Genomic DNA, 13,344 nt, shown 5'->3' on the forward strand with positions numbered 1-13,344 from the left:
CCATCTGTACCATTTTCTTAGATTCCACATATATATATAGTTTTATTTTATTTCAAAATAATGTATGCTTATAAAAAATAAAAATTCCTGATGTGCATAAGTAAGGATTTCTCCATCCCAGGGTCCAGAAGCAAACACCATTGATAGTTCAGTACAGTTTTCAGATATTTTGCAATGTGTTTGAAGCATAAACAGGGACACAGGTAATTAGAAGACACTACACTGAATGCTGTACATTATCCTCTCACTTGAAATATATCATAAGCATTCTTTTTCTATTTTGGAATATACAAAACTTTATGTTTGATAAATATTGCATATCATTCCATAGTCTGGTATTATTCTGATTCAAAGATTCCTCAGATGATGGACATTTAAAAAGCCTATATTTTGTCTCTTGCAAATATTGTAGTGTTATATATGGTTATATTTATTCCATTGGCTACCTGTGTATTTCTGAAGGTTTTTTTAAGATCAAGTAATGTGCATTCTAAGTTTTTGTTATGTACTGACAAAACTCTTTCCAAAAATTTCAACTATATATGGGTATTTTCCAAGATCTTACAGAACTCCTTGGGCCTATCCTAGGACCCATTTCTGGTATAAACTAGTCCCACAGTATATTATTTGCCTCTGCCATCCTTAATGGTTTGGTATCTTATAGGGAAGTCCTCATTATTGTTTTTTTATTTTTCAAAATATTTTGCCTATCACACTTTATAATAAACTTATCAGCATCCCTAAAACCTTCTCAATGGTATATCAGTTCAAAAACTATTTATTATCTTGTCAAATTGAAAATTCCCTTCTGGGACTTCCTAACTTAAACATGGGCCTGAGATCTGGAGGTAGAGTAGATACCTTGTCCAAATAAAGTGGAAAACATGATGATAAAAATCAACTTGATAATAATGGAGAAAAAACCCAGAAAACTGTGGGTGTCTGATGGCATCATTTGTAGCTAAACTCACCCAGAAACTAGTTACTGTCAGAATTCTCTTTACATGAAAAAAATGTTCCTTGTCCTCTCTTTCTGGTAATTATTATTTTTAATTTGTAATCAGACACATAAAAAAGGTATGAAATCTCTCTGAAGTGGTGGAATTTGAATGCACACTTGAATAAAGTGACAGAATAAGATAGGCGTATAACAAAATACAAATATTCTAATGAATGAATTGTCTTCAGTGCCTTTGATCAAAATGAGTGTCTTCAGTGTCTTAAATCAAAAAGAAGGGCTTTGGGAGTGAGAAGGAACAACTGAGGAGGTATGTAGGAAGGATAAAATAGACAAGAGCCTATTTTAGGATTTCATGTAATTTTTAGTTAATGAGAAACATTTGGAAGGTTTTGAGCAGGTGAGAAATTGATCAGATTTTCATTTTTACAATTATATTGGGCTTCTCTGAAGACAGCTCTCTGAAGGATATAGAAATAAAAACAGCAGATCAGTTCTTTTACAAGGTTCTTTTCAGTAATCTCAACAAGAGTTAATGTTGTGTGGGTCTGGGTATCTGTTGAGGTATTGAGAAGTGATGGAGTTCAGGATATGTTCTTCAATAGGACCAGGTGAGGAATTGGAGTAAAAGGTGTGACAAAGAGGGACTGGCACCAAGACTCTAGAATTGTGGTTTCAAGCATCTAAATAAATGATGAAGATAATCTGGAAATATATTTGGGGGGTAAGAATGAAATAAAGTAATGTGACTTTTGCAAAAACAGAGAAGTTTGATATATCTACTTGACATTCAAACGAAGATGATGAGTAGGCCATTGGATATATGAGTCTGGAATTCAGGAGGCAATTTATTTAAAGCCATGTGCTTTCTATATCTCACAGGCAGTGGCATTAGATACAGAATAGAAGCAAGCACAGCCCAAGAGATAGCCAGTTTTTAGAGGTCAGGAAGAGAAACAAAAAGAGAGGATTCATTAAGGAGAATGAGAAAAAGCAACCATGTTTCCAGGGGAAAAAAAGTGTATTTAATTTAAAAAGCAAGCAAAAACAGGAAAAAAACCTCATCATGAAAAATTTATTTAGCACAATATAGGAAAAACAACAATAATAAAGTTTTAAACTTATTGGTTACATCTTAGGACATATTCCAAATATCTAATTGTTTAAGCTGAAGACAGCACGTGGATCTGCCTTCTAAAGCTGTTCAACATCAGACTCCAACAACACTGGAGTTATGAGAGTATGGACCAAACATTTCTTTTTTCAATTTTAATTATGTTAAACATTAAGAAAGAACACAATAATTTAAAGCAAGATATGTTTGTAAATTATATAGTGCAAGGAAAAAGTTTGATATTTGAAAGAAGATTGAAGATATCTGAAATATGATAATACATGAAATGTAAAATAATAGGTAATTTACATAATTTAAATACACAACTCAAAATACATCACCTATTCCAAAGGAGATTCAAATTTACAAATTTTCCAAATAACAAGAGATTGGAAAGAATTAACAAAAACATTCTTTCTTTGTAAGAAAATTAAGAGAAAAATGAATGTTTAAAATAGACTAACTCATTTTAAGGTATTCTTCAAATAAGAATTATTAAAATAAGTAGTCTCAGTCAAGGCTCTTTGTTGCAAGATACACACCTTACTCTGCAAATATTAAGTAATAATAATAAAATATGTATATAATTATTATAATTATAACTATTTATGTGAAGGCTGTTGGGAGCCAACAAAATCCTCAGAAAGCTGGAGGTCTGAAAAATATGCTGGGAAAAAATAATTTTGAAACGTTTTATAAGCAGCTGTTATTAAAAAGGGCTGCCTCTGGAACAGCTTAATCCACCATCATTCAAAAATCCAAAATTTCCTGAATTATTTCCAGTTGTCTGAGACTCAAACATTTGTGCTCCTCCCAGGCTATGCCAGAGCAGGGAGAGGGGGTAATCATCCTCATGTGTTTCTGCAGTGCAAGGCAAAAATACCATCCTATTCAAATGGAATAAGGGGTGGTATAGAAAGGGATTTAAGATTTGATTGATGGATAGCTAAAAAATTTAAAATATCTTCTACAGTCATTCAGACAGCAGAGAGAGAATTATATACATACTTCAGTGTCAGTCATGGAGGGCTAAGTTATAATTCAGTAACAACAATAGCAAAAAATAAAACAAAATTTATTTATCATATATTGCTTTTACAGTGATTTTCCTTTAAGAATTTAGGCTTATGAAGTGCTCATCATGTGGAATATTGCCAATCAGCATGGAAGACAGTATACTTACTATAAAAGACTGACAGTAGTAAGAGTATAAAATATTATATTTTATTTTAAGAAAAGTTGAAACAAGAAATATATTTGAACATTTTTTTCCTGCTAACCAATGTCTTGGAAGAGTAAATGCAAGAGCTTACATTTCAACATTACAAAGGAAGTAAGATTGTAGTGTTAATTTTATCTTTCTATTTTGACATTTTATAAAGGCAGAGTTCTAATTTAATGTGAAAGTCAGTTGAAAAAATAGGAAATCTAATGATTTTTTTAAAAAATTGTCATTATGGCCATGGTTCTTATGGTGTCAACCATAGATCACTTGCCTCACAATCATGTTTATCATTTAAACATGCATATTCATGAGCCCAACTCTAAAACTAGTTAATCATACTTCTCCAGGAATCTGCAGTTTTAAAAAGCTGTCCAGATAATTCTGAAACTGACTGAAATCAGTTTAAGAAATTCCCTTTAAGTTGTTCATTTAATTTAAAAAATAATTGTAGTATGAGTTGCAGAGTATTTATACATGCCAAATGAAAGAGAAATCAAGAAATGATATCTATTACTAAAGCCATCATTTTTTTAAAAGACTATTCTTTTTGGAGCAGTTTTAGGTTCACACCAAAATTTAGAGGAAGGTACAGAGATTTCCCATATTCCCCTGCCTTCACCCATGCATAGATCCCCCATTATCAGCATCCTCACCAAACTGGTATATTTGTTGCAATTGATAAACCTACATTGATATACCATAATCACCCATAGTCCATAGTTTACACTAGAGTTTACTCTTGTCTTGGTGTTGTACATTTTATGGGTTTTAATATTTGTATAATGGCATATATCCATCATTATGGTACCATACGTCATGTTTTCACTGCCCTAAAAATACTCTGTTCTTTGCTTATTCATTCCGGTCCCTAACAACTGATTTTCCTTGTCTCTATAGTTTTTCCTTTACCAGAGGGTAGTATAGTCAGACTCAATCAATATTTAACCTTTTCAGATTGGCTTCTTTCATTTAGTATTATGTGTTTAAGTCTCTTTCATATCTTTTCATGACTTGAAAGCTCATCCCCTTTCAACGTTGATAATATTCCATTGTCTAGATGTATCCACAAGTTATTTATCCAGTCTTCTACTGAAGGACACCTTGGTTGCTCCCAAGTTCCATCAGGTTTTTGTGAACAACAAAGACATCTGTGGAAGTCGAGACGGGATACTGGATGGTTGCCTGGGTTTTGGATCTCTGTGTCCTGGCAAAAGAGCCACAGTATAATTGTTAGAAGTTCAGATCAGTAGTCTTGATAACTCTGGTCAGACTTGGTTCTCATATTTATTAACTTGTTATCTTGGAACATCTGTTTAAGCTATTTGAGCCTTGGCTGCTTTATCTGGAAAATGCAGAAAATATTAGCATTTTTTCTCCTGTGGTTTTTGAGACTTAAATAAGATTATTCCTTAGAAGACTAGACATAACATCTCATGCCTTTGTTAATGTCTTTTATTATAGAGTTATTATTAATATTTTTATCAACTATAGCTCCTAGTAGTTAAATATAACCTCTGCATTTATGGCAAGCATTTTCCTATGTTAACACTGACTTGAGTGCCAAAAATGGATATCTGTGATCATTTAAGCCAGAATAAACGTGTTAGACCCTGTGTGTTGGAGTTAGTCCTTCATTTCTATTCTTTCTGCTGTTATTTTATTATTTTATCTTTTTAATATGCACCTTCAGCAGATCAAGCTTTTAGCTTTTAACTGCTTTATTTCCTACATAAACTGGAGTTTTTTCTCTGCTGAAATTGTTTCTTACACAGCTGTGTAGTACATTTCCTAATACACATAATTTTAAAAGGATTAATTATCATTATGTCACCAATTGTATGATGTTGCTGCTAAGAATTGGTAAAATTATTAAAAGAAACTAAATGAATGTTGAATGAGAATATAAAAGCTCATGACTGTATAAGCGTTGGCAACTCTTGCTTCATATTGCTTTCATTTAAAAGGAAAAATATATTCCAACTTACAGATATTTTTTTAAGCTAATCTTTTAGTAGATACTGAATTCAACGTCATTTCATTAATATGAGTTCAGATGATAATTTGGAATTTATTTTGGTAGGGAAACACTTTTTACTTAATGATAAAAAATACTTTAGAATACACAGTCACTGAGAGCATGAGTTATTGAAACAGTTTCAGTCCTTTCATTTTCAGTTGTCAAGCATATTAAACAAAAATTGCTCTGAATCCTATCATATTAAATAACTTTAATATAATTTGCCACTTGATGCTTCCATTTTAAAAGATGCTAGTGACTTGTATCTATATTATAGCTACCATATTCTGGTACTGCACAATGAAACATGATGGTCCTCTATACTTCCTAAGCTACTTTGTCATATACGTTGACAATTATGTGCAATAAAGTAGTATACCAAACAATGACATAGAGTTCACAGACACATCGCTCTAAACAAGACAGATTTTATGGCAATAGGCCTCTTAGAAGTCAGTAAAAACTATTTGAAGCGTCAAAATATATATATTGTTCAATAATGAAGTATTCCTCTTTCATGTGAAAGTAATCCCTAGGAAGGTATCAATTTAAAGGACAAACTAATGGAGGAGTGAAGCTGTTTCAGCTAAGATATATATATTTTTTAGAGTATTTAATTGTAACTGAGGGCATGAATCTGATAGAACAAAATCTACAAATATCTCCAGACTGCATGGCTAGGCCTCCTCCTAGGTTAAGTCATAATAAAGCATGTACGTTCCAAAAGAATCACAATCTGCAGGTTGTCCCAGAAGTGCTTTCTTTTTGTTTGTTTTTAAAATGTATAATTTTAAAAAAATATATGTTTTAAAAACTGAATTCAAATAGTTCACTCTTGATCAGTTGCTGCTTACCCAAGTGTGAGCCAGTAGCTATTCTATTGTACAGAAATGAATTTGCACCTCAGTGAGGATTCACACCTGGTTAGGTAGTCAGGCCAGGTTAAATGGATTTTGCCCCAGAGGAGAAAAGACAGCTATTATCATGTTGAATCTGTTCTTACCATTTGAATCGGAATCTGAATCAGGGAACTAATAAGGGACACCTGAGAATATCCAAGAAATGAGTTACTTAGATCCTTTTGCTGTATATGCTTATTTTGGCATTTAAAATGAGTGTCCCCTCCAAAAAAAGATAAAAATAAATAAAAAATAAATAAAATAAAATTTGTGTCCATATCTTGTATTTAATATAGTACAATTAATTAAAAACATATTTAGAGACAAGTTTTTTTCTTTTCTTCTCCTTGTAGTGTTAACCTGAATTGCTAACAATGATATTTCTAATGGGTAAGGGCTTACGTGTAAAGTTAACTTATAGCTGTAAATCCCCCAGTAACCATTCTGTTTTTTCTATGTCAAATTAAAAAAATAAAAAATCTAAACTTAGGTAAGGAGAGACTTTCTTTGAAAAGATTATTGCAAAAGAGGAAGGGAGGCTATTTCAATACTGGAAGGGAAGATATGACAATAGGGAAAACTTTGACCATGAGATCTACAATCATCACAAAGATCAGGCAGGAAAGAGGTTTTACAGGGAGCAGTAAGCAAGGCTAGAAAGAACCAGACAGACAAATGATCAGGATATGTCTTTCCTTTTGTCTGCCTATTTTAGGGAGAGGCAATAAAGGAAGGGTTGTTCCATGTTCAGTGCTTGCTCAGACAGCATGGACCAAAGTTCAAAGAAGTGGAAGAATAAAAGTCTGACTAAAATTTGGTCAAATAATATTAGTGAATATTTTTTCCTGATGGGTCAGTGAGGACAAACTGTTCAGTTAATAATTTATAAGGCAAAGAATGGGAATTTGGAGGGTCTGTGTCTGGCATTGCCATAAGTAATTAAGGAGCAGGGCAGGGACATGCATTAGTCCTATCTAAACCACAGGAAAATGGTGATTCTTTGCATTAAGCCATTTTTCAGAACACAAAAGTGTGGAGAACATTAAGAAAGTCACTTTACAGTCACTGTGTTCCAGGAGCTCAGGGTTCATGTAACATTAACGTTGTCTTTCCCCAGTCTTCCATGCTTTCCAGTCATAGTCTCTTCTCCAATTATAGTATATAATCTGTACACTATAAATAATGTAATTTATAATATAATCTCTGTATTATTTCATTTTAGTATAACTTTTGTCTTTAGTAATAAAATTAGTCTATAATTTCCGAGAATGTTTTAAAAGCACTAGTAAAATGGTGAATCTACTTCTTAACTTTCCCTAGTGCCCTCTTCCTCTTTGTCTCTCACCTCTGTGTCTTAGATCTGACCATCAATTTTCTCACTAGTCTCACCGCCATGGCTTCTTTATTGTTCTCCCTGCTTCTCAATCTTTTTCATGCTGTGTATCCCAAGTTCAAAGTTGTATTTCTGAAATGCAAAAACTTCCATGTAATCTTATGGCCTAAAACAACTTAATGGTTCCTAAGCATGACTTGATAAAATCCAAATCCCATCTGAATTATATAATTGATTATTTAAGATGTGGTCCATCTCAAGCTTTCCAGTCCCCTCTTCATTATTACCTGTAGCTTGCATTCTGGGTGCCACTATAATAAAATACTACAAACAACATTTGAACTGTGAAACCCTTCTGTTACTGCTGCATGTAGTAGTCACTTGTCTTATAATGATTTCCTCTCTCATGGAGAATTCCTGTGTTTCTTTTAAATTTGGCTTAAGTTTCATCTCATTTGCAAACCTTGTATGGAAAGTTCCATGACATTTAGAGGTTTCTTCTATACGCTCACGTCACTTTGAAGCACACTATCATTAAACCAGTTTTCATCCTGTATTGTAATAACCCAAGAAATTCTAAGTACATTAACGTCAGAAGCAGTGTCTTTTTATTTGTTTCTATAGTCTAGGAGAATTGTCAGTACATAACTGAAAATCAACTCATATGTTTTTTTTTTTTTTTTAATGAAGGAAAGAGATAAGCCTCTATATTTTCCCTGAAGATGATCAGAAACAGATCTTTTATACTTTCCCCAAATATAACATTTTATAGTGCAGAAAGAAAAATAATCTGCATTATGCCCCCCAAAATTATTTCCTTCTTTATTTTCTATTGTTCACTTGCATGAAAATTGAGGATGGCTATGGGGAATACTCATATTCACAAAAATAAAAATAAAAAATAATATTAGCTTTTCAAAATTTTTTTTTTTCTATGCTGACTCCCATTTTTCATTCCTCACAATCCTATTGAATATCACTTTAAACCTTTTGGTCTCCATATCTCATGTACATTTTTAAAGGATGTTTCTAAAATCTAGGTGTAGCACATTTGTATTATTTTGACTAATGAAGACTGATTTGGAAAGATTAGTGTCAAATCTTTGAAATGTCACAAAGGTCATTTTTTTCATGACTATAAAATGATAATTTTCCTCCACAACATTAAATTTTTCTTCACCCGTGTTTCAAGTAAATTGCTATTCTACATTGACCTATCTTTTTCATGCCATGTATAAATTATATTTTGCTCCTGAATTCTATCAATTTTCATTTGTTGTGTTGAAACTGCATACTGACTTAAATACTTTCGTTTATGAAATTTATCTTATAAATATGGAATTTCATTTTGTGATACAGATTCTAATCAACTTTATTTTCCAGCCATATACAAATTTGAGAAAATATGCTTTTTCACTTAGAAATATAATGAAGAGAATAGATCCTGTTTATTAATAAGAAAATGAAAAAATACAAATTCCTTCAATGTAAGACTGTGTTAATTGTATGATTCATACTAGCATTGATTATGTGACTTATATACTAAATAAGAAAACATGTGGATTAATCTCACAAATTTATTTAAGTTATGTTTTGTCTTCTCTACAATAGTTTTATAGTTACATGAAGTTAGTTTGATGCAATACCTTTTCATGTTAATATTTAGAGGAGAAATTTAAGCCATCAAAACTAAGTTTTTCTTCTTAACATATCTTTTGCTGAAATAGTAGTAAATGAATTAGTACAAGAGAAAATATTGATCTTTGTATCTCACTTGTTTTATATTGAGACTAGAACTACATGGTCATAACTCATGATAAGTTTTAAAATTTCCTTATAGGTCTCGGATACTAAATGCAAAATGTGAATATATTCTTAAAATTAGTGTTATAGCATAACTATTTCTTAAAACATTTGAAACTGATTTAAAATTTGTGCATGGTATAAATTTTGTTGTTTAGGAAGATGTAGTGTTTAGGAAGTTGCAGTGTGTTGTTTAGTTGTTTATGAAGATGTAGTGAGTGTGTCTTTAGAGACAATATTTTGACATTGTGACAAGGTAGAAATAATTTTTGTAATAGAAAAAGAAAACTATGCAGTATGTCTAAAAGTAGTCAAAATTACAGAATGTGTTTTTTCATAAAAGACAGTTGCAGTGTCTTTTATTTTGTATTTACCTTTAGTACAGTTTGGTAAGTATTTTGCCATACGAACAAATTTGAATGACAGGTGTATAAAAGCAGTAGCTGTAAATTGCTTTTTAAAATAGCATCATCTATGACACACACAAAGGGTAAGAATAAATCAAGGAAGTAAACTATTCATCCCTATTGTTATGTATTCAACATGCATTTATTGTGTGCTTTCTATATTCTGAGTACTATGCTGGACAGCAGACATTAAAGTTGAATAATGCAAGGATTATGCACACAAGTTGTTAAGGTAACATAAAATAAATCTGCTACCATTTTGGGAGGTCGGAGAAGGGTTCACAGAAACAGTATTTTTTGGAATTCAGTTATAAAGTATCAGAAGGAGACAACTATACATAGACGATAGAAAATCATTCAGAGCAGATAGAACAGAATGTACAAACTCTTGATAATATGAAATATCCTGATCCAGGCTGGGAATTCATCAGTTGCCTATCACTGGAGTGCATTGTGGAGGAACAGGCAAATGTAGCTAAGGAGCAGACTGTGAAGAACATTAATTGCTAAGTTAAGGTATTAAAAATTTATTAGTAAAAAAAGTATTTTTATTTTAAGATAAAACCTCTCTGAACATGAGAGTTACACACTAATAACAAGTGTCTGACTCTCATTGTCAGATTAAGTTTGTAGAAGAATGTATCACATTATTTAGGAGACAGACTTGAGAAGAATAAATTGAGTGTAGAGAGATGATTTAGGAAGTTCTTACAATAGTACATGTGAGAAGTAATATTCACATGAAGCTATCCATGGTAAGGGAAGTGAAAGAAGGATATGAGGGATATTAAAGTACTAAGACCCACTGAACTTGACTGATTGGTTAGTGTATTTGTGATTGAGAGAGAAAATCATACTTGTATTGGCTTCTAATTTTCTGGATCTGCTGACTGGGCAAAAGGAGATGTTATCCACAAGGACACAGAGCATAGAAAGAAAAAGGACTTGGGAACCAGATGATTTTTAGATGGAAGCACTTTTGTAGTCTCGATCATACATAACTATTATATTACAAGGTAGAGTTAGGATGAGTTGCGTATAATCACTTTGAATTTAAGATGAAGAAAATATGCATTCATGTTAACATTTTTAGTAAATATGGCTTTAAAACATAATTTCAAGCATTTCTGAAAACTCTGTGAATTTCATGTACTTTGCCCATGAAAGAGACCAGAAATGAATAAAAGGTCAAATTTTATGTTAAAAGATATTAATAAAGGCTAAAGAATTTTAACAGTCATTATAATTAGCAGAATTAAGTATTCATATTTCCAATTATATTTTGGGAAAATGAGAGATAATTATTACCTCTCATTTGACCTAGAAAACCATAATTATTTTGAATCAAAAGTTCCCTGGGGTATAATTTATCCATTATGTTGGTCAGTTGGCGTTTGAAGTAAGCATTGAGAATGTCTCTGAAAAAGAAGTTACTTCTTTATGCCTCTAAATCCTAGAGTTATGGATAGAAGTTGTAGAATTGAAAGCAATACTTAGTGCTATTAACATTTTGAGAGGAGAAAGAATGTTTGCATGATACACTTACTTCAGTCAGGATGATTTGTCTGTAAACTACTGAACACAAATACACGTGGCTTAGATAATGTGTACATAGTGTATCTCATTTAATAAGAATTTTGAAAATTAGGCAACTTTTCAGCTCTCCACTCTTCTGTTCTCAGGATCTTGACTTCTGACCTCAGATTTGCCTTTCTGAATTTAAGATGGCTGCCACATCTTCAAGTTATATAGCCCCAAACAGAGACATGAAGAAAGAGACCTTGGAAGAAGGAACCAAGATGGCGGGGCAGAAGGACGTGCTCTTACTCCCTCTTGTGAGAACACCAGAATCACAACTAGCTGCTGGACAATCATCAACAGGAAGACACTGGAACTCACCAAAAAAGACACCCCACATCCAAAGACAAAGGAGAAGCCACAATGAAATGGTAGGAGGGGTGCAATCACAGTAAAATCAAATCTCATAACTGGTGGGTGAGTGACTCACAGACTGGCGAGCACTTATACCACAGAAATCCACCCACTGGAGTGAAGGTTCTGAGGCACACGTAAGGCTTCCCAACCTGGGGGTCAGGCAACGGGAGGAGGAATTCCTAGAGAATCAGGCTTTGAAGCCTAGTGGGAATTGATTGCAGGACTTTGACAGGACTGGGGGAAACAGAGACCCCACTCTTGGAGGGTGCACACAAAATAGTGTGCACATCAGGACCCAGGGGAAAGAGCAGTGACCCCGGGAGAGACAGAACCAGACCTATCTGCTAGTGTTGGAAGGTCTCCTGCAGAGGCAGGGGGTGGCTCTGTTTCACCCTGGGGACAAGGACACTGGCAGCAGAAGTTCTGGGAAGTACTCCTAGGCATGAGCCCTCCCACAGTCTGTCATTAGCCCCCCAAAGAGCACAGATAGGCTCCAGTGTTGGGCTACCTCAGGCCAAACAACTAACAGGGAGGGAACCCAGCCCCACCTATCAACAATAAAGTGGATTAAAGTTTTACTGAACTCTGTCCAACAGAGCAACAGTCAGCTCTACCCAGCACAAGTCCCTCCCTCCCATCAAGCCTCTTAGAGAGCCTCATCTACCAGAGGGCAGACAGCAGAAGCAAGAACTACAATCCTGCAGCCTGTGGAAAACACCCCATATTCATAGAAAGACAGACAAGACGAAAAGTCGGAAGGCTATATACCAGATGAAGGAACAAGATAAAACCCCAGAAAAACAACTAAAGGAAGTGGAGATAGGCAACCTTCCAGAAAAAGAATTCAGAATAATGATAGTGAAGATGATCCAGGACTTCGGAGAAAGAATGGAGGCAAAGATCAAGAAGATGCAAAAAATGTTTAACAAAGACCTAGGAGAATTAAAGAACAAGCAAACAGAGATGAACATTACAATAACTGAAATGAAAACTACAGTAGAAGGAATCAATAGCAGAATAACTGAGGCAGAAGAAAGGATAAGTGACCTGGAAGACAGAATGGTAGAATTTACTGCTGCGGAACAGACTAAAGAAAAAAGAATGAAAAGAAATGAAGACAGCCTAAGAGACCTCTGGGATAACATTAAACTCAACAACATTCTCATTATAGCGGTCCCAGAAGGAGAAGAGGGAGAGAAAGGACCAGAGAAAATATTTGGAGACATTATAATCGAAAACTTCCCTAACATGGGAAAGGAAATAGTCACCCAAGTCCAGGAAGGACAGAGAGTCCCATACAGGATAAACCCAAGGAGAAACATGCCAAGACACATAGTAATAAAATTGGCAAAAATTAAAGAGAAAGAAAAATTATTGAAAGCAGCAAGGGAAAAATGACAAATAACATACAAGGGAACTCCCATAAGGTTAACAGCTGATTTCTCAGCAGAAACTCTACAAGCCAGAAGGGAGTGGCATGACATATTAAAAGTGATGAAAGAGAAGAACCTACAACCAAGATTACTCTACCCGGCAAAGATCTCATTCAGATTCGATGAAGAAATCAAAAGCTTTACAGACAAGCAAAAGCTAAGAGAATTCAGCACCACCAAACCAGCTCTACAACAAATGCTAAAGGAACTTCTCTAAGTG

The sequence above is a fragment of the Balaenoptera physalus genome (assembly GCF_965194825.1).
Source record: "Balaenoptera physalus genome assembly, chromosome: 18".
NCBI lineage: Eukaryota > Metazoa > Chordata > Mammalia > Artiodactyla > Balaenopteridae > Balaenoptera > Balaenoptera physalus.